This window comes from Falco rusticolus, chromosome 9, assembly GCF_015220075.1.
Source record: "Falco rusticolus isolate bFalRus1 chromosome 9, bFalRus1.pri, whole genome shotgun sequence".
Taxonomy (NCBI): Eukaryota; Metazoa; Chordata; class Aves; order Falconiformes; family Falconidae; genus Falco; species Falco rusticolus.
In genome coordinates, this window is record NC_051195.1 from 9,724,875 (window position 1) to 9,746,758 (window position 21,884).

A 21,884-nucleotide genomic window follows, 5' to 3' on the forward strand; every position below is an offset into this window, starting at 1 on the left:
AGGGAATGGTTCTTAACTGCAGTTTGGAGAAGGCTGTCAAAAGCGGACAGACTCATGGTGGTTTGGGCATTCCTGAGTTAGAACTAGATTGTTTCTCACCCACTTGGCTCTTCCCAGTGTCAATGAGCAGAGATAGGGCTGCACTTAGGAATAAGAGAATGACAAGTCGGTCCCACACCTGATCAGAATTCCTGAAAGAAACGAGCATGAGCTAGGAAGAATGACAGAGGATGCTCTCCTGGGTGAGTCTGTTGCTTCTGTGTGAGTCTGCTGCTTCTGTGTGATACGATTCTGAAGTTACAGCTCAGTAATGGTTACAAATGTTTTATGATGCCTAATTATAAGAACATTGTACGTTTTTGCCATCGCGTATTCATACTGAAATGCCTATGTGGCAGGTATGAGATCAAACGCAGTCTGCAGGCACCAGGTGAAACCTCCTGTAGAAGTTTCTGGGCCAAATTCAGCTAAGATAATAAATAGCTGTGTATGTATCATATAAAAGTGTCAGAAATTGAGATGCGTGGCAAAGGAGCACAACTTGCAGCGATTTGGTCCTTTCTATGTGTACAAGTCCACGTCTAAAAACAAAAGCTGTTGGAAAAAAAGTCCCTCTGTCTGTCTGCTCTCCTTCAAAAGTACCTAAGCCATCTAGTTTATTTTGGTTGTCTTTTTCCGGCTACATTATGAAGATATTTAACTTGTGTTTTCAACAAAAATAGAAACATTTGAGGAATGTAATCACATGTTGTTTTCTTCCAAGCATATCTGCAGAACCTTCTTCACTGAACTTTGCACAAATTCACAATTAACTTTGACTGACATTGAACTGCACTTTTTTTGATGTTCCTCTGCAATGAAAGTCTCTTCTTCACTTGAAAACATTCTCCAGCTGTACTCTGGTCTCTGTCTAAGGTGTTAACAACCAGACACTAGCACGTTGTTTTCAATTTTGCCTCTGTTGGAGACACTACTTTAAATTTAGGCTTTTCTTTTACTGGCAGTAGCTACAATGGTCTAGGCTTTAATCACCAGCAGCTGTAGCGATGAGAATAGGATTGCAAAAGCAAATGTCCCCTTGAAGATCAGCTGAATTCACACCTGCATGTACCCTTTTTTCTTGTATTATGCTCCAATTTAGTAAGGTTTTGCATACCTCGGGAACTTGAACTTGGCTCTTTTCCCACCTCTGAGTTAAAATCATGCGTAAAATATTTATTGTGTGGGGAATGGTGATGTAAGCTGGGAAGAGTGTCTTTTGCCTGGCTTATTTCAAAGTAAAATTATACAGAATTTAGCTTATTGTCTTGCACGTCATAAACATCCACAAAACCCCTCCTGAAATCAACCAGACGATTTGCGTTAGCCCAGCCTAGCAGATGCAGGAGTCTAAGAAAAATCCAGCTCGGTCTGGTATGTAATATCCAGCTTTTCATACTGTAGGCAGGTGGTAAGGCACAGAAGGGGATTTGCAGGCTCTGGACCACTGAAAAAGCTACTACTTCCCGATGGCCATCCCACTGTCCAGCAGAAGTCGCTGGTGCAGTGGTGGCAGAAGAGGTAGTTCCTCTGTTCCTGGCCCATTGCAGCTCACCGCGTGGTGTATGAACTCCAGCGGCCATTGATTTCCATCGATGCTAATGCGCTGGGCTGTGCGCTGCAGCAGGACGGGTCCCTGGTTTGTGGCTCCGGTCAGGTTCTGGGAGCTGAGGTTATCACCTCAGCAGTAACCTCTTTAGCCACCAAAGTTGAATCCAATTCAATCATGAATCAGTGCCGTTAATTAATTCTCCTTTATAAAAGCCCAAAGCAATCATACAGATGTCAATGAAAAAAGTCCCAGATGAGAGTTTGATTGTTTCCTCAATATAAATAATAAAAAAAAGTAGCTAAAAAGCTAAAAACCAAATTGCTCCTTGGGGGAATGTATTAGGTCATTGATATATCACATGCATATTTCAAAAAAACTTGTGTGCTAACAATTTAACCCTCACAGCTTCTCAGGGCAAAAATAATTACTGCTGTGAAAGAATTACTTACCTTCTCACTATTCCTTTAAACCACATGACATTAGTTACAAAGTAAGAATATCTTTTTAGTGAGAAAAATTGTGCCTAAGCTAATTTCAACTACACTCCTGTATTTTAATGTATCGATTTTTTCCTTATTAAAAAAAAGAAACGCAGAACCAACAAAACACCTTACAAGTTGGCCATAAAGACCTCCTAAACATCATAGCTATCCACCACATCTCTCAAAACCTCTCTACCACCTCACATTCAAACAAAAAAAAAAAAATCAGTCTGAATAATTTTCTGTAAATCTATGTATAGAATAATCTCTCCTTATATGCAAGTAGATCTCTCCACTCTTGAAATAGTCTTGTTTATGCTCAACCCTGCATATTTCAGAGCTGTGAAGAGATATGCAAGCTGTAAAAGACAGTAGAAACTTTTGGTAAAGACTATATTCTGAAATACCTATGGGTAGGTCAACATTGGTTTCCTCTTCAATGCAGGCATAACAAAGGAGGTTGGAAAGGAGAAGTGCTGGTCCAGAAAAAAACATTTTACTTTGGTCCTTTGGTGTCCTGATATCCTCCTGGCCTCATTAGAATAAGTCTGGAAATGTTATTTTGATGTGTAGGGGCTGAGTGCAGGACATGGCTTCTGGCGGTCTGGGTCGGGAGAATCGATCACAAGGAGCAGGAAAACGCTCTCCCCCCACCCCAAGTGACCACCCCAGAGAGGGAAGCCAGGGCCACAGGTCAGCTGGGTTGCGCTGGATCGCATCCACAACGCCCTGACCTTCACTCCTTTGGAGTGGATTGGCCACATCAAAATATATAGCTGTGGGCCTTGCCGAGCTGCCCGGTGACAGCATCGGCGACTTCAGCACGTGTGTATGAGAGGGGCGTTTTGGTTCAAAGCACTCACAGTGACGAGAGGCTGTGCTGATGGCCACCAGCCTGGTACAAATACAGCTTGCTTCCATGGAGGTGTGCTGTTCGGTGTGAGGAGATGTGGAGGCATCTGAGGGCACAAACCCTGCTGAGGTACCATTTGGTCCGGCCTCAGGCTAGGGAAAAAAAATTGATTTAATCCAAGTTCTTGGGAGTGAAGCATGTTGTTTGCTCTGTATGGGCTTCACCTCCACGGGGGGTGCAAGAGCAAACAGCATGTGCCACAGCAGGGGCAAATGGAGAAACAAGGTCTAGGAACAAAACAGAGGCAAGCGAGGGCATGGCATAGGTGCACCACCATTCAGATGGAGCAGCTTCACTGTGGTGACTTGTCTTCCATAAATAGAATCGTAGAATCATTCAGGTTGGAAAAGACCTTTGAGGTCATCAGGTCCAGCCATTAACCCAGCACTGCCAAGCCCACCGTTAACCCATGTCCCCAAGCGCCCCATGTACACGTTTTTTTAAACGCCCTCAGGGATGGCGATACCACCTTCCTGGGCAGCCTCTTCCGATGTTTGATACCTACAGGACCCCTGGCACTCAGCAAGCAAGTGATGGTTAAGGTAGTTAACTGCTGTTTGAAATCTCTGATTTGCGGCTTCTTTTTTTCTTTCTTTTTTTTTAATGACTGAGCTTCACCATAGCACCTGGGAATATCTGTCCTGGTAATGATTAGGGAATAAAACCTCTGGCAGTAGGATTCTGCGGGAGGGAGGTGAGGCCAATCCAGTGCTCGTGCAATGGCCTCCCAAGCTGGGGTTTCATACAGCATAATGGGGGGTTGAGTGAAAGCAAAATAATTCTTCAAGCTCACATTAGGGCATATTTAATCTTCTTTGGAAGTAACAACAAAAAATAAGCCAGTGTGCTTTTAAAGAGAAATGTAATAGAAGATGAGCCCACGCCGGCCAGCCCTGCCGGAGCCCAGCCACAGCTGTGCCCCACGGCCGTGTTTTGTCCTGGGAGAGCTGCCGGGAGCACGGCCGGGTCCCTGTGAGCAGAGCCCCTGCCGAGCCACAACCGGCAGGCTGCCGCAAACAAAGCTGCCACGAAAAAGGCTTAACGATGTTTAAACTGGGAAACTGAGAAAAAAATCTCCTGTAAAACCACCACAGCCTGGTTCATCCCTAACACAAGTGTGGCTTCATCAGGGAGCCTGTCCCACAGGGGCAGCTGTCTGTGCCACCACTGTTCCCCACTGGATTTTTCCCTAGCACTAAGGAAAACTGCACTATTTGTGGCTATCGGCTTTGCAGGAGCCTGGGGCCTGCCAGGGACAGGGCTCCCCCGACCCTGGAGCAGACCCTGCCTGGCTCCAGGCTCTGGGGGAGTGATGGTCTGCGGGCACTGCCGTTAGGTGCAGCGCTGCGGCTGCTTACTGCTGCACCTGAGCACAGCAAAGCCCCTGGGGAGGCGGCAGGGCCGGGGGCTAGCAAAAGGAAAAGCAGCGTGTTGGGTTTTTTCTCCTAGTTAAACACAAGCTGTGAGAATCTGGCAGGTTTTTTACAGAGTGTAGTTATATATGCTTAAGTTACAACAGCATTTTGTGCCCCTGCTTTTGTTGCAGCAAGCCACACCTGAAAACTGGAGTTCAGAGGCAGTACGGCAGAGAGGCTGCTCCCGGGAGAGGGGAGATGGGGGCTGCCACAGAGCAGCCAGCAAAATCCCTCTGCAGGACCACCCCGGTGTCCCCATCCCAGCTGGCACGAGGCCGGGGAGCAGCCACAGCTTTGACATGACTCAATGTCACGGTGCCGAGGTCTAGGTCGGGCGGCTGGACTGAAGGGACAAGTGTGAGGGCAGGACCATGCCCCGGCCACCCCAGCGCCAGGGACTGCCGTGGGCTGTGCCGGGGTCCCACCGCCTGGGAGGCATGGAGCCCAGGCTGAGCGCTGTGTGCAGGGGGAGAGCAGCCCCGGCTCCAGCCCCTTCCCGGCGAGGCATGTGTGCGAGTCCTGGGGGGTGGGTTTGGGCACCTTGCCCTCCGAGTGCTGCTAGCCACATCAGCGGAGGCATTTATGAAAGAGGGAGGCGCAGGCTGCATAAGGCTTGGATGAATTGCCCCCGCCCCCCATAACCCCCCTTCTCAAGGGAAGGGTAGGGCAAGCCGTTTGCAGACTGAGATCTGCTAAGCTCCACCTAAGAGAAAAATCACAACGTGAGCAGGGCAATAAGACCCAGACAGGATGCCAATATATTTTTTTTTTAATGGGTTAAATTGGAGCCAGTTGCAGCAAACAACACTGCAGATTTATTCAGCTGTGGAAGAACTGGCACACAGCAGGTGCCTTGGAGGGACAGAGGGAAGGAGCAGAGGAAAAATGAAAAAGGCTGATGAGAGCGAGCAGCCAGGGAGAAACCTCTGGAAGGTTCGGGCATGCAGGCGGCTGCACTCATGCTTTATGTCACTGCAGAACATTAAACGAGCACTTAAAAAGGTAATTAGCACCTTTTCATTGGACCAGAAATCAAAGGTGTAATTTACCAGAAGTCAGTGAACAATGTAAGAGATCTAATTTAATCACGTTGCGTAGCTTAGCCGGGGTAAGAAATCAGCAGCCTAGCTCGGCTGAGCGGCCGCGCTCGCAGCAAAGCCGTTTGCACTCCCCCGGCAGGCCAGTGCCACCGTCACCATCACCAGACCGCGCACGGTGCAGGTGGCAAAGCCACACAGGGTATTTGTGCTATTGGAATTCTGCTGCGTCATTCTCGTTATCTCACAGTGAAAGCAGAGGGTCCATGATGTATAGAAGAAAAGGCTTCCGTCTAGAAGAGGTGGCAATGTGTGGCCGGGGTTTGGCATGGCAGTTCAGGTGTTCTCTTCCACAGCCTCTGCACAGGGTGATGGGATCAGACTGCTCCAAAGCTCAGGGATGGGGTGGAAACAGAGGTTTTGTTTCAGCCCATTGTAGCTGAAAGGCAGCCTTTCAATATTCAGATTTCGGTCTAGTTTTCGGACTGTCCGGTCCTGCCTTATGGATTTGGAATGGATGATTCAGCTTGCTTCTAGTTTTGGTGTCAAATGAAGTGTTCAAAAGATCAATAAAAGACAAAAACACTTTTAAATTTTCAGTGCCATACAAAGCAACTGAGCTTTAGCTCAGTTATTTTTCAAGCCACAGCTACAGCGCAAAGCATATAATCTTTACTGGGATTTCATAAATAAAAATGTGAACTGTATGTGAGCACAATTGTAAAATCAAGCTGTTAGCTGAATAACACAGAGAATCATGTTCAATACTATGCTACCTAATGAGGATTAACCTTTGTCCCCGGCCACTACTGTTTTTTCCGAGCTTTCTTTTTTTCCCTACTAAATCTTCATATGTGTTTCTGTGGCAGCTCAGAAAACATGGTAGCCAGAGCTCTAGATGAAAACAGCTAGTCACAGCAGTCACCTTTTGCTAAAGCCAGGCAGATCCCCTGCCATCGTTTCTCCAAAGGGCTTCACAGCAGCATCTGAGGAAGGAGCCCAGCTGCAGAGCAGGGCTGTTTGCACCCACACACAGCCCTTCTGCCAGGGACTCAAGCGTGGCCAGCGGAAGATAACGGGCTTGCAGGTGATGTGGCCTCTAATAAACATGTCACCAGAACAATTTGTGCTGGCTCCTATGTGATAGCCCTGGCACAAAGATCTGATCTCACTTCCGAAGAGCTGTAACCTCAAAAAACCCCAAAAAAACGTGTAATAACAGTAATGTCACTAAGCACGGGGAAACTTCAAACTCTCCACTTCAAATGTATGTCTGGATTTTCCAAGGGTTAGCAACTCAGGAAGCATAGGGACTGAGATTTGGATAGAGTGGGGAATAATCCGGACGAGCAGTAATCATTCCAATTCCAGAAAACTAGAAAAGCAGTAATCAAAGTAGGGGATCTGGCGATCTCTAAGAAAGATCCATTTTCCTTAGGGAAAATCTGACAAGGAAAGTGTGTCTCTTACTGCAAGACACTTAATTCAATCTCTTACTGTGTTCCTAATTATTACATCTCATTATAGATTATCCTAAGCATATTGGCAAGGGATATATACTGTGCTATTGTTGAGTGAGCTCCTGGGACACAAGGTGTTAAATGTCTGAATCTCTGGTTGATTTCAGTGGTTTTATCTTGCTTAACCACACTGTAAAACCATATTGTTGCAAATTTCTCCTTGCTGGTCAAATTTAGCATCTGTTTTGTGCAGGCGCAAGCTGATACCTCCTAAAGAACCATCTTTCCCATTGTCACAGTTGTCCTCCACCAGACTTTTTTTTTTTCTCCAGCTGACTTCATTTCTTGAATCTTTTGTTGTTGTTGTTTTGTTAAATCTATAGCATAAACATTGATCATTTCAAGCTTCACTGTAAAGCTGTGTCACATGTTGGTTCTCGCTTTGTATTGCAGTCTGGTACCACACTCTTCCAAACCCTATGGTTCTTGCACATACTTTGTACTCTTTGTCAGTGGATGTGATACTACTGTCGCCTATATCCTATATTCATCACTAAATAACATCCTACAAACCACTTGAAAGGTTTGGACCTTGAGGATGAGTCCATATTAAGTGAGTTAGGATATTAAACCACAGGGAAAAGATATTTGGCCATAAAGCATGGAAAAGAGCTCCCAGAAAGGAAGAATTATTTTGTTACCATGAATAGGTAACAGGAGAGGGTCTGGCATAGGCACTGTGTTTCAGCACCCACATAAAATATACTATGGCCCTAAAAAAAATAAAAAATAGCAGTGGTTAAGTGTTAAAATGAATTGATGCAGGTTTTTGTTAATAAAATGGGGGAAAGGCCCCTAAACCATTTTACTTATTAATTTCTAGCCACTACTCTTAAAGCAATCCCCTAAAACCACCTCTGAAATGCTTCAAAAATCTCCAAGAGAGTTTCACAACAAATGATTCCAAATAACCATTGTATAGTCACATGGTGACTTGCAATACAGCTCCTGTTTCTGTGTCTCCTAATTATTATCACGTACTGCACTTGATGACTGTATTAACATGTACAGCAGGCCGTGTTGACAGAACAGCTTTGTACTGGGAATGGTGGGACAAGAATGAGCCAGAAGGCCAAAGATGTGGTTGACATGACTAGCTTTTGGGTACAAGCCTTTTTAGGCAACTAACTGCATTTTTATCAAGCATCACAAGCACAGTTGCATATGGAAAGGTAACATAGATGGGACAAGCAAATTGCAGTACCGTTGAAGTTCCCAGTCTTGGGCCGTATGCAGAATAGGGGTTAAAACTGTTATTAGAAATTTATTTCTAACTGTGATTTTGCTGTTTACGCAAACAAAACAGATCTGGCACCGCATGACTGCTGGGTTTAGTGAGAAGGAGAATGAGAAAAGAAAAATCTCAATAAAGTTCAGGTTGCTTGGTCTGACTCCTGTGCAAAACTCCAAGGGAGTGCTGTTCTGTCCTTGGAAAGTCTGCTTTTATCTCTGTGAAAACACTGGATCTTTCCACTGCAAAGGACTCTGACAGTGTTTTCTCCTGCCTCAGCTTCATACTAAAATATCTTGAGGTTCAAATACTCCATGATGGACTTTAATTGATTTCCAGTCAAGACTTCTTAAATCACATTTCTGAAAAATCCACTTATTATTGGCAGGCTATTTCCCCCATTTTAGGCAGTCTGTGGTTCTTGAGTTTTATAGCACAGGGAGCAAAATATATTTACATGCAGGAAAAAAAAAACCAAAACCAGAGGACAAAATTGGAGCGCTGGAGCCAGCACGGTACAGCTGTGCTCTGTGAAGTGCTGCAGCCAAAGAGACCAGCAGCTGCCTCTAAATATAGACATGGATATTAAAATGTTAAAAGTTCAATACACAGAAAACAAAGTGAGGAAAATTATAAGTTTCAAACAGCCCCTTTCTCTTTTTCCCTCATACATGCCACAGCCCCAGCAGTCTGACCACAGGTCTGTTTGATATTTATAAAGTTCAATTCAGCCACGTACCACAGAAACACGGAAGACAAAAACCTCACATACAAAACCTGTTCAAATGGGCTGCTACATGGTGCCTGAAGCTGATGAGCATGGCATGTAATGATGGCTTTGGGTCTTCTCCCCTGGGCCTGGGTCAGACCTCCCCTTGTATTCCACAGGAACATTTTCACCAAGTTCATGGTCTGTGAATTGGACCCTTAGATGTTTGTACAGGTAAAACTTTCAAAGGGAAAGGACTCTGGGGAGCAGAGCATTTATTAAACCTCTTCAGTTCTTCATTCTGATAGAGAAAAAATCTTCAATGTCATAAAAAATAGTTCAATCTTTTGAAAAGATTTACCGACACAATCTCACTTAGAAGTTCAACATATTAGCTGTTAAAATGGATTCCAGCCGCCCTCCAGTACTTCTGTCCAAAATTTCCAAAACCTCACCTGCCCAAGTGCAAAGTTAGGACCCATATCGAGGAAATGTAAATATGCTGTTATATCTTTCTAAGCTGCTAGCAAAAGTTTGTAAACCTAGTTTCCATAGCACACCATTGAACAGACAATGCTGTGTCCTGGTCAGAAAAAAGTTAAAAACAAAACAAAACCACATTGCCTTCTCCTTAGAGAAATCTTTGAAAGGGACAGCAATTTTTTTTTAATCATTTTTTCATTATTCTTTTTAGCCATGGTTCCATTAATTTTCAGGAGGATTTTAAGGCTATAGCACATCTCCATCCCTGCCTGACGGGGAGGGCTTTAGCCGCTGGGAAAGCCCGCATCCTACGGGCTGCAGCCTGGCCAAGTGCATGCTGCTGCACTGGCACCGGTCGGGGTGGGGGTCGCTCTGTGTCCCCCAGGGTAATGATGAAACGTGGCCTTTGGACATGTCTGTTTGCACGGTTTCTGGAGTGGCAGACAGCTAGCAGGGATGTGGGGCTCAGTGAAGTGCTGCGCTGCAGTTGTACAGGCAGTAGGAGGAAAAGAACTGCTAGGAACGGTCGTAAAGCAGGATGTGAATTAGCCTGTGGAAGTGGATGCTGCTGTCAATGCAGGTACCAACCGCAGCAACAGATGCGTGTGGGACAATTCATTTCTATGCAGCTTTCCATTGCGAACAAGTAAAGCTTATTTCAGAATATTTCAGAAGAGTTTGACGTTAGCTTAAATCTAGCACTGATGCCAGGAGTAAAACTTACATCGATTTCCAATTGACTTCATTAATATTTTATCAGAACGTGGCCAAGCATCACCTCGCAGCCTTACATGCTCACTTCACCTCTTGCTCCTGGGGAGACTTATTTTTTAAAAGCACGGCTCTGCAGAGCAGAGACCACCGCTGCTGTCTGAACAGGGGGCATCGCACATACGACGAGTGCTCCAGAACATGCTGAGCAAAGTTCTGGGAGGCACTGCTTCACGGCACAGACGTGCAGAATTGCTCATGCATGACTGGAGGCCGAATAATACATTCAAGGATGCAAACTATGACAGTGTGAAGCAAGATTTCTTCTGCAATAGCGTCTGACAGGGCATTTTAAGGTCATACTGCACTCACCTTGCTTAGATGAAACCTTTTGATCCTGGTATAGATGCAGATAAACCAGAGGGGCATTGCCTGCAGCAGGTAATGCATGTGTTACAGCCTCATGATTGTAACACACCGTGCGAGTCTTAGATGTGCTGGTCCAAAATGAACAGAAAATAAAGAAAATGAGAACACGACCATCTCTGTTACAGAGAAGGTAGCGCCTTTTCCTGAGCAGGAAATTATGTCCTTACACAGGCTCTAGCCAGGATGAAACTGCAGAATGAAAGCCTTATCTAGGGGACTTGACTTTTTTTCTGTACCATCCCAAGACCAGCAGATCTCCAAGAAGGCAACCTAAAATTGTCAAAACATTCTTGCTCACTCCCGTTTCTCAACATTTCGGCTAACCACAGAAATAAAAGTGGTATCACATGGTTTTTTTTCTTTTCTGATGAAATATTTTTCAGTGTAACAAAGTGAAACCTGCTAGAAATGCACTAGTAAAATGTACGTGTTTGGATATTAAGTATTTTTTATTTTAGAATCTTGATTTCATTTTAAAATCAGCATTGTTAGTTTCATTAAATTAAAAAAAAAATCAAATTCTTTCCCAAACTATATTTGTTTCTAGAAATGCAGGCAAAGGCTGAGCAAGAGCTCCTTAACGCTGACATGAAAGCTGTCAGAGGAGACAAACTCTCTTGAAATTGCAAAATAACTTGCCTTATCTTATCAGATGCCACAACACAGCCCCTGTTTGAATTTTATACCGCTGTAACACTGACAGTTCTCACAACTGTAGCTATTCCGAGTGATGAGTGCAGAGTTAGGTCAAAATTGCAAAGGTAGCTGGCAAAAAACATCAATGCCTGGTAGCATGTAAAGAAACAAATGGTTTTGGTGTCTAACTCCCAGTGAGTCAGCTATTCAAAGTGGCCTGCACCTCCTGAGGAAAGGACATGTTAGGAGTTAGCAATCTGCTAATCCTTCTGTGGTGACGGAATTCAGTAAACCATCATAAAAACGTTGCAGGTGAAATAAAGGATCCTGCATGGTAGAACATCCTGAGCAAGAGAGAGAGGGAGGTCCAGGTTTCTCTGTTGCATTGGGAAAGTACCAGGTCAAGGTAAGCACGATGGTTTTGCCGGTTTTCCTGCTTTTATTTCAGAAGCTTTTCTTACATAGCATCAATTTCACGTAGGCACCAGTCTTGGTGTGAAGACAATCTAAAGGTGCACCTTAAAAAAATGTAAACGGTTCGTCCCAGCACCGCAGCTCTTTCAGATAAGATCAACTTCTACATGCACAAACGGGCGGGTATATTGGCGTGCTAAAAGAAAGTGACCCTACCACAAGACATGTGAAATAAATCATGGGTATACTGGACTTATACAGAGCATGGCAGATTAATTCTTTGATTTCATACTTTATATATATGCAGCTTATTGGTGTATTATTGGAGGTTAAATTGTAGTCAATAGTCATATCTATGCCTATTTGGTTCCTTCCTGAATTTGGCCCAATTACTCTTAAATACTAAAAATGAAGGATTCTGATAGTAACTATTTTCAGAAAACATTGTAACTGTGGGAAGACAACTAAGAGAGGAAGAAATGATTCTGAATAGTACCAGCAGCCTGATTCACTCAGCACTTGAAAGGCGAAGTAACCACAATGCAAACATCTGGCAGAGTAGCTAGAAAGGGGAACGTTATCCGGAAGATCAATATGATGCAGGATTTTTTTTTCTGGCGTACATTTCCTTTGGTCCATTTGGTCAAGATGGGAGTAAAGTTGGGAAGTGAATGTGGTATATAGTGCCTGGGGACAGCGTACATCGGGATGGCTTTGCATAGAGTGTAATATGCAGAAGACTAACCAGAAAGACTATTTATTTATTTATTTATACAGAAGAGGCTGCAGTACCAGCTGGGTAGCTGAAAATGGTTCAGCTTCCAGACACTCAAAAGAGCCCTATAGCCTCAGAGCTTTAAAATGAAATACAGAAAATGGACCTGCCCATTAATCATTGCAGGCTCCACGTCTGCACAGGTCAAATAGCATGCTAAATGACTATCTGCCTGCCTACAAGCGCAATCACCATAATTTTAACCCTGGCAAGATGCTGGAAGAGTGCAGACCTCTTGCTTCCTTCTTAGAAAAGAGCTTTTATTATCTGCATCGGCTGCATATTCCTACTTTGTACATAACGGTGGCTCCAAAGGCTTTGCAGCAGTTGTACTTGAAAGGTATTCGGGAAGAACCTGAAGTTGCAATTAACTTTGGTAAAGAAAAAAAACACCCTCCTTCCCACCCAGAAGCAAGCAGGAGCTTTTCTGGGCATTTCCACTCCTCCGTTCCCGAAGGTGGGAGACTGACCCTTGTCCTTCCCTACAGACCACACGCAGTCACTGACGCGGGGAGCTGGTGGTTGCTGCTTCCCAACAGGCTCTTGATTGTCACAGTGGAAGGGAAAAAATCGTTGAGCTATTTGATGTTATTGTTCTGTTTATGTGTATTTTTAATGGTTTAGAAAGGGAAACTAGAACATGCTGATTTTTATCTATGTATCCGTTGTGAAAGGCAGAAGCAGTCGTAAGAAGTGATAGGAACTGTGATACTGTGAATGAAAGAGTATATCGTAAATGGAGACGCTAAAACTTCTTTTTTTTAATGTGAGCTATATAATTCTCAAAGTAAAGGCATTGTTTGGGGTGTGGGAGGTTTAGAAAAGACTGAGAACTGATACCTTCCTCAAAGTACTCTACAAAACTCTTTTTTTTCCTCCAGCTTTGTGAAGAAAGAGAGGTTTAGAACTGACTAGAAAAGGATAAATTTGGACCAAAAAAAACCCCCCACAACTCTTTAGATTAATTTTCTGCAGTAATTTTATCCTTCTACTCCTAAAATCACTAAGAGTTTCAAAGGGCGTTGAAACCCTTCTATATTTTTAGTACCCATATTCATGAAAATATTATAAACTTCTATTTGATGGTAAAAAGCAGATCGTCAGGGTCAGCTAAAAATTACCTGCAAGGTAGTTACTGCCTCCATGCCTCTCTTCAGCTGCTCGAGTCCACTCTGCACCTTCCTGGGCACAAGAGTTATCCTCGTTTTCCTCACAGTCTGCCCGTGACACAGCAAACGTTCTGCCAAGAGCAAAGCCCCGTGTGCAGCGGTGGCGGCTGCTGATGCGTGGGGCAGGTTTGCTACAAAAAACATTTTTGTTACAGCATGAGATTTGTCATGCTAGCGTAAACCTTCGTGTGGAGGACTTTATCTATGCTTAGTGAGATCATTGTAAAGCAGACGTAAGTAAATTAACTGGCAGAAGACAAATGTCACTGAAGTTAGTTTAAGAAATTTAAGCTTACCCAAAATGAAACCTGCTCCCTTTGGACTTGCCTGCTAGAGGATATTTGTGCAGCAGATTTGCATCTTAACTTTAAAACCAAACTTAAATGTTATCGCCTATTTGATTATTTTTTTTTCCTTTGTTTTGCCACGGACTCCGGCTGGCAGCAGGGAAAGCCCCAACGGCCGTGCCCATGCCTTGCCCGGGCAGCCAAAGGGTTTGCCCGTGCCGGGAGGGCTTGGCCAGCACTGCCGCTGCTGCTGCACCGCCTCTCGCTGCTCTTGCACACGCGGGGCTTTATCTGCCAGGGAACGGGGGACCTGCTCGCACCCAGTGTGGTCTGTAATCGTCGTAACAAAAGATATAAATCACACGAACTTAGTTTGACTTGCAAGGAAAGGGTTATAGTTTTGCTATAAAGGTTTATTCAAGCTGAGGCGCTGCTGAAGCTTACTCTGCCGTTAGGGGGTTACTTTACTTCTGGGTCTGGACTATGAAGCTAGAAAGACAGGCTAGGCTGTGGCTTTGCTCCAAGCCTGCGTATCAGTACTCGCCTGCAACAGGGTAGAAGTAAAAGGAGCCCCTTTGAAAGCTCAGAGGAGAGGGATGTGGAAGAAGCAACCTTCTACAAGCTCATACCTGTAAGCAAAGTCAGATGCCCCCTTCTCTCTTCTTAACCATCTCAGCTGCTCAGAACCAGGAAATTTGGGAACTACAACACCATTTCAAATTCTTCCCCCTGTTCAACCCACCTGCCCAGGACTTACTTCATCTTCTGCTTTTCATAAACTTGTATTCCAGCTAACACTGGAGCATGCGTCTGCATGCCAGCTGCCCTTGCACAGCGTCGCATGCCACAGAACTCCGGAGGCGGCCCACAGAGCACCTACCGCGGTGGATTCACGGGGCAGGTGGTTCTGCAGAAGTCAGGATGTCCCAGCTCCCATGTTTGCTCACTATATCCTGTATATTTCTGCTAGAATAACGTTTCTCTTCATTCCAGGCAGCAGTACAAAACGGCTGTCAATCAGTAAAATCCTTCACAACCTGTGCGATGGCCACTGCCATTACAAGGTGCCCACGGCACTGATCTGTTATGAGCCGTTCTGTTTCAGTTGAAAATGGCAAAACCGTACCTTTCATGTAATGATGCTATAAGTGATCCCCCTTTGATGAGCTTCGATGAATCAAGAGTTTTCTCCTCAGAGTTCTGCCATTTAATGAATGTTTCCCTGTTTATCAATAGCAGCAGTGTTAGGTGAAGAGCTGTTTGCTGCCCTTACAGGCTCCGAATGAAAAGAATGACATAAAATTTGATGCACTACACCACAGATTTTCTCCTCTCCCAGCATGAAAACTATTGAACTGTTAAGGACGTGATGGGATTTATTTTTCCTCTTCCCCTTATTAAATGCAACGTGCTGAAATAGGGCAGACCTTAAGGTCTCTTTGCTAGTTCCAGATCTGGTTTCTTCTGGTTGTCTCCTGCCAGATAGGTCATTAAAATTGTCAGTGGTGCCTCGGAAGGCAGATCTGGACCTTTCTTTCAGAAAGGACACTTGTTTATGACAGCTGCCTCCTTACTCTGCAAAAAAGCAGTAAGTGAGAGGGTCTCAAAGCCTGCAGAAGCCTTGGCCACATGCAGGCGACTTCTGGACGATGGGAACAGGAGTGCTCTCTGTGCTGGCTGGAATTTCCTTTCTCAGGAGTTGCAGCTGGCACTCTGGGCCTCCCAAAGATGACTGCAATGAAGTCCTTTTTTCCAGACTAAATAACCATGCTAATGTAAGCAGCTCTCTCAGAGGCTTGAATATTTTAAACAAGATTTTTTTGATTCAAATCAAGCAGGTCTCTTACCTCTCGCTCTTTCAGAAGCACAAAAAGGCTTGTGGGACTTCCAGGAACACACTAAGAGAGACTCTTATTGCTTTCCCTCCCCTGATCTCATTCACAAATGCCTTTACCATTTTGTCTGGGTTTGGATGAACCTTTCTGCGAGCTCATCAGTTTGAATGAAAGCCTCCATATGTGAAAGAGACTGTCCTATGGACTTGAGCAAGTTCTTAATGAAGCCTCATATGTTTTAAGCAGCCAGTTCTTCATCAACGAGCTTCACAAGCTGTATTTAAAGTGTTTCCCAGTCTATCAAGATTTCCTCGCAAAACACTGGCAAGCACAGGACCCTCTTGAGGGACTTCAGTTCTACTAAAGGAAAGAGCCTTGTGATAAACTGCATTAGTGAACGTTAGGTTTTACCCTTGACCTGAGTGACATCATTTCAGGGTCTTCCTCGGTAGCTATTTCATCAAAAAGCGCTCCTCTAGCTGGTAAAGACTCCGAGATGCCCCTCCTAATCTATTTCTTCTAGGAGCATCTGTGGATGTAGCCCTCAGATTTCAGCAGGACCTTTCTGTCTGAGCCCGTGCATTATGTGAGGAGACACAGCACAGCTGGCTATGCCCTTCTTCAGGCGAGCTGTGAAGCAGAGCCACTGGCCACTGTGGGAACTAATTAAGCAAACTCTCACTGGCAACGTATTTTAGAAGTTCTAAAAGTCTGGCAGCTGCCACAGTGCCCAGCATCCTAACGGGAATTGAGTATGAACTGGTAGGTTGGATATAAAAGAAGCGTGTAACCATCTTGGTAGCTGATGACCCAAGTATTGCACAGAAAGAGTCAAAGGACTAAAGCTTTTATGCTTAAATGTTAAAAGGATAATCTGGGTTCTTACCTTCCCAAATTCCTTAAAGCATTGTCAAGTACTGAGGGTTTTTTGCAGCTCTATTGATAATGTGGTTATGTATCTGCTGCACTGCAGCAAAAGGTAAAGCAATTATCATATATTGTTTATCCTTCTGTTTTGGAGTACTGTGAAGCTCAATTGAAGGGTAATGTAAATGCATGAAAGGCACTACCGCCATACAAAATCTTGCTATTGCTTTCAGGACAGAAGAAGGACAAAAGACAAGACAGTACCTCATTTGCAAAACACTCTGGCTTCCATGAAACTTCAAAAGCTTCTTTTCATAACTACAATTTCTGGTAAGCCGTTCCTTAAATCCATGCTGTTTAGCAGTTTTTGTTTGCATCCCTACACGTCTGCTTCTGCAGTATCCAAAAGAGGCCGGTCGGCACTAACTATGGAAATTTCATCTTACGCCTTATCGTCAGAACCAAAAATAAAAGATAGAGAGTCCTTCTGATTCCCTACCCCCACTAGACGTTAGTAGCATTTCTGTGTATTTTGAGTGATGTTAGTGCTGATACTTGGTTTCAGAAGATGAATGCTCACTCATACACAGGATTCAATTAACATTCTTTTATGACTGCATCCGTATTATTCTTAACAAACATACTCCTTGGTGAGAGTGAATATTTACCTCATGGCACTAAATCCACAGTTTTCTACTACAGCCATTAATGCTCATATAGCAAATGATCACCCCAACACCCTGGCTACATTCCAGTTCAGGTAATTATATTCTGCCTCTCTTAATTTCCTTTCAAGAGTAATTGGAACTGATAACAGTCTTCACTTGTTATCCTAAACTTCTCCACAGCCTGGCCACATCTCAAAGCTTCAAGAAGTTAATCACAGCTCCCAATAGGTGAAATATTGATAGATGATCTCTCTGTTCACCCCATCTTTTTATCACATACAAATCCATTAATAATTGCAACACCAAATTAAGGCATCTACCAAATTCAGCTCTGTAGGTACTGTAGACTATGTCATCTGTGTATTGCTAGCTGCCTAGAGACATAAATCAGGAGCTTAAATGACCCCAGAAACTTATGAACTCATTGATTTTAGGAAGCTGATGATATAAAACTGCTGTACCTTTATGCGCCTCTGACTTTGTCTACATTAGCAAGCCATTAGGCACAGTAAGAGCAGACCAGCAGGACAGTGCAACTGGCTGTGAGGGCTCTACATCTACAGTGCATTTGGCATTTTACTTCAGATTATATTTAGTTTAATTTACTGGACTGGACATCCCAAATACAGGTGGTTTAAATATATCCTACGCATCTCTTCTGTCCCTGCTAGGGGTGGAAGGCACCACTGGCGTGCACCTGAAGCAGAACTTCTGGTTTAGTTTCCCCCAGAAGGAATGTGATTCGTATGTGCCAAAATAGCAAATCAAACCAGAATAAATGCAGATGATGGAGAGGTTTGTTGCAAAGCTGCTCTGCTGCTCCGAATGTTAACATGGCTGGGGCTTCACTGTACGCTGAAGTAGCTTGTCACTCATGGGACAACAGACCTTAACGGGGGACAGTTTTCTGACCAACGGTGAGCCCAGACAATAATAAGGAAATGTATAACTGTCTCATAGTGTTCAAAAGGAAGTTTTTGGGGAGGAGAGAGGAAAAGACAAACGTGCTTCAGTAGCCCGGTGGGGGTACGGTCTTCAGGAAAAGGCTCTTGAGCCCTAAGGAAACTGCTCCAGATGGTGAAGAATCTGAGGCAGACAAAACACACAGGGTTTATTTGATATGTGCTGGTTTATTTTTGAGTTATTCCAGAGAGACCAAGCAAAGAAGCAGTGTTGTTGCCCATTTATACTGCAAAGCAGCTAGAACACGGAAGAGCTCTCAGTGTGTCACAGCTGTGACAGCGGGTGGGGGCTCCAGAGTCACCCTACGGGGTACCTCACAAACCAAAATATTGCATCACAGTAATAGGAAAAACCTTTAGCATCAGGAGGAAGCAATGAGAAAAGGCTTCTTTCATTTCTGATTTAATCCAATTCCAGGTCCAGATCTATTCTTAAGTTTTAAGCTTAAAATGATTCTGGAAATATTTAATTTTAGCAAATTTCTACCAGAAAGGAAAAGAAAAACAAAGAGAGGGTGTTATCACTTTGTTTTTCCTTTCCAATAAGTTATTGTTGTAGGGAAAAAGAGACAACAAAATAATCTATAGCTTTTTTTGCCTCCCCCCCCCAAAAAAAAAAAAAACAAAAACCAAAAAAACATCCATGCAGAGAGATTGGTTCAGTCTGGTTTTTAGTTTAAATCTGCCCAGCAGTTCTCTGCATGCATCGTATATCCCAGCAATTTATTACATGATGTGAAAGTCTGTCTCTCAGAAAATAAATAGCTTAGCCAGCAGTAGCCAAAGCTGAGGTGTCCTAAAATGAACATTAATCTGGAAGGAAAAAGGTAACTAGCCGGAGACTTGAGAGAGAGACACGTGTGAGGTTCCTAGGGAAAGCACACACTCAGGTTCTCGAGAAACACACCATTTAGCACTCGCTGCTCTCCAGTCGCGTTCTTTCACTTTACTGTTTATACCTACTCACCTTTTTCTGCCTTCTGATCTTTACCATAGCTTTACAATTTTCAGTTCGCTTCACTAACATTAAGCACAAACAGCGTGCAATCGAGTAAGATGTGGTCAGGAAAATGACAAGGAACATGGTGTCCTATGCCAGGAGTCATTCTGAGGAGCCAGTGAAGATCTGAACTACTTCAGTCATTGTTTTCTCTGCATCCCTGTGGTGACTCATACTGAGGACCAGGAGAGCCAGCCGAGGCCTTTCCCTGTTACCATATTACCAGATAGGAAACCCCTCCCTACCTGGGACGTGGGACTGGAAGGGGACACTCAAGACATCCAAAGTGATCCCTGCACCATTGCAGGGAGTTAGCCAATGACAGGAGGTTCGTTGGAATGATGAGTCCACATACTCAGCCAAGGAAATGCTTCCTAAAGTTCTCCAGGAAAAATAAGACCACTAGCTAAAAAAAAAAAAAACAAAACAAAAAAAAAAAAAAAAAAAACCTGTTCATGATGTAGTACAGACAGACAAGAGGATCTTGAATACCATGAATACCCTGTGTCACTGCAGTAGCAGAGGACTTATTGAGTAAAACATTCCAACCAGTATAGACAGCAAATGTGTTCCATGTTACAGAAAAAAAGCACAGGAAAAGCCAGTTTTAAATGGAAGAACAATTTCTTACTGCCCAGGAAACTGGTGATCAGTTGAATTCTGAGGATGTGATCAGGACACGTTGACCAGTTACCTTAAAGAAGGTAATACCAGGCACGTCTTGGCCCAACCTGCTGCTTCTCTGATCCAAACACATCTGCCATGAGAGAAGGGCAAAGGCAAGCTATCCCATGTGGTATGCAATAACCTCCCAAGAAAGGGAGGGAGAAACAGGGTAACTGTGGAACGAAATGGTGCTCCACTGTCTTGCAGTGCAAGGTCTGTTGCCATTAATTCATCAAATACAGAAAACAAAGGTTTAAGTGCCAATAGCATTAAAAATATGCTTTTTTTTCATGAATTCTGGGCTGCAGATAACCATGGGAAGTGGCTGCAGTGCTTCTTAAGGGTCTTTAGCTCTGTCAAAGACACCTATGCTCAACCAACTGTAGCTGCTCGTCCTCCTGTAAGAGCTGTCGAAGTCCTGTTCATATTTACGGGCTTTCAGCAACCAGACTGCACCCTGCGGTTGGGGATCAGCTGCACGCCGGAGCTGCTCATTCACAGCACGTAACCCTCTGCGGGGCGGGGAGGGTGAGACCGACCCTCCCCGTCACCCTTCTGAGCAGGGGTCAAGCTGTTGCCAAATTGCCACATTTCTTCCCAAAGATATGGATGAACAGACAAGGGTGAACATGCTGTTTCATAAATCCCACGCTGATTATTTTAATGACCGCAGACCCTTCTGGAAACCTCGTGGGGGGTACAGAACATCGCAGATGTGGCAGGAGCCCAGCAGCTGACTGAAAACAGTCCTGGGGGACCCACTTATTCATGGGCAGATGCATAAGCTAACAACAGACATCCCGTCATCCGTCCTGCCGTCACAAGTTGTAACCACAAGGAGTCAAGGTACACCCCTGCCGTATTCAGCCGTAATGCCCAGTCAGTGGGAATTGTCCCGATTAAACTGAGAGTGTGGCTGATCGAGTATTTTAAATTCCACTTAAAAGTAAATATTGACACAGTTTAAAGGGATTAACTAAGATGACCGGATTCTTGTTTAAAACTTTTTGAGATAAAAAAGACCCTTTTACCAAGTCTTCACAGTGTTTTGAGACGTTATTTCCTGTGATAAAATGGAAAAAGGGGAAAACCTGCTCTAAAAGTATATGAAAAACTCATGTTCCTAAACACTTATCTTTAAATTACAAACTCTTAAAAAAATAGTTCTCATAAAACCGCGCATCAAGCAGCTCCGTGTGCGACTTATTAATGGACAGTAGGTGATGTCACACCAGCAGCAAGGAGGTAAATAGATTAAATTTCCCAAACCCATATTCTTTAGTGTCAGACACACAAAGTTGTCGGTCCTGATTTTTAATTGCTTGGCTACTTTTATTTCTGCTAAGTGCCGAGCACGCATTTTGCTTCTCCACATCAGCCACCCGCTGCGTACAATGGGAATAATACCTGTAACACCAGCCGCAGAGAGTTTTCCAGGGAGGGAGGGAGGGATTAACCAGGGCCTTGCCCCACGTCCCCGCTGGCTGGTGGGAAGACAGCGTTGCCACCCCAAGATCCCGTGAGTCAGCCGGCACCCGGGGGTGGCCATCCCCTGGCTGCGTGGAGGGATAACCCCCATGGCAGCTCTGTGCCTGACCCCACGCTTATCTCCCAGCCGAGCTGGAGCCTGCTGTCTCCCCGCAGCCATCTGTGTGTGGCAGCGGGTATCGGCTTCACCCAGGTGATGTGATGGCCATAGCGGGGGAGAAGGAGCGTCCCTCGCAGAGCCTCGCCTGGGAGGCAGCCAGGCACAGCCGGGTGAAGCCGGCCCCGCCAGCTCCGGCTGCACACACAATAAACCACAGCACGCTCTGGTTGCTGGGGCTGGGGAAGAAGGCTGGGCTAGGAAATAAAGAAAGTGGAGAGAATAACAGATAGATATCAATATTACGAAAGTCTCTGAAATAAAAAAAAAATTTAAAAAAAAAAAAAAAAAAAAGCTCCCAGATTTCTCTCCGCAAAAATCCTGGAATTAAATCTTTGGCTTAGTAAACTGTTTCTTTTAGCAAAGCAAATTTAAAAATGCCACAGTGATGAACAATGCAGTAAAAAAAGCCATCATATTATTCTTGAATGAGGTTTAA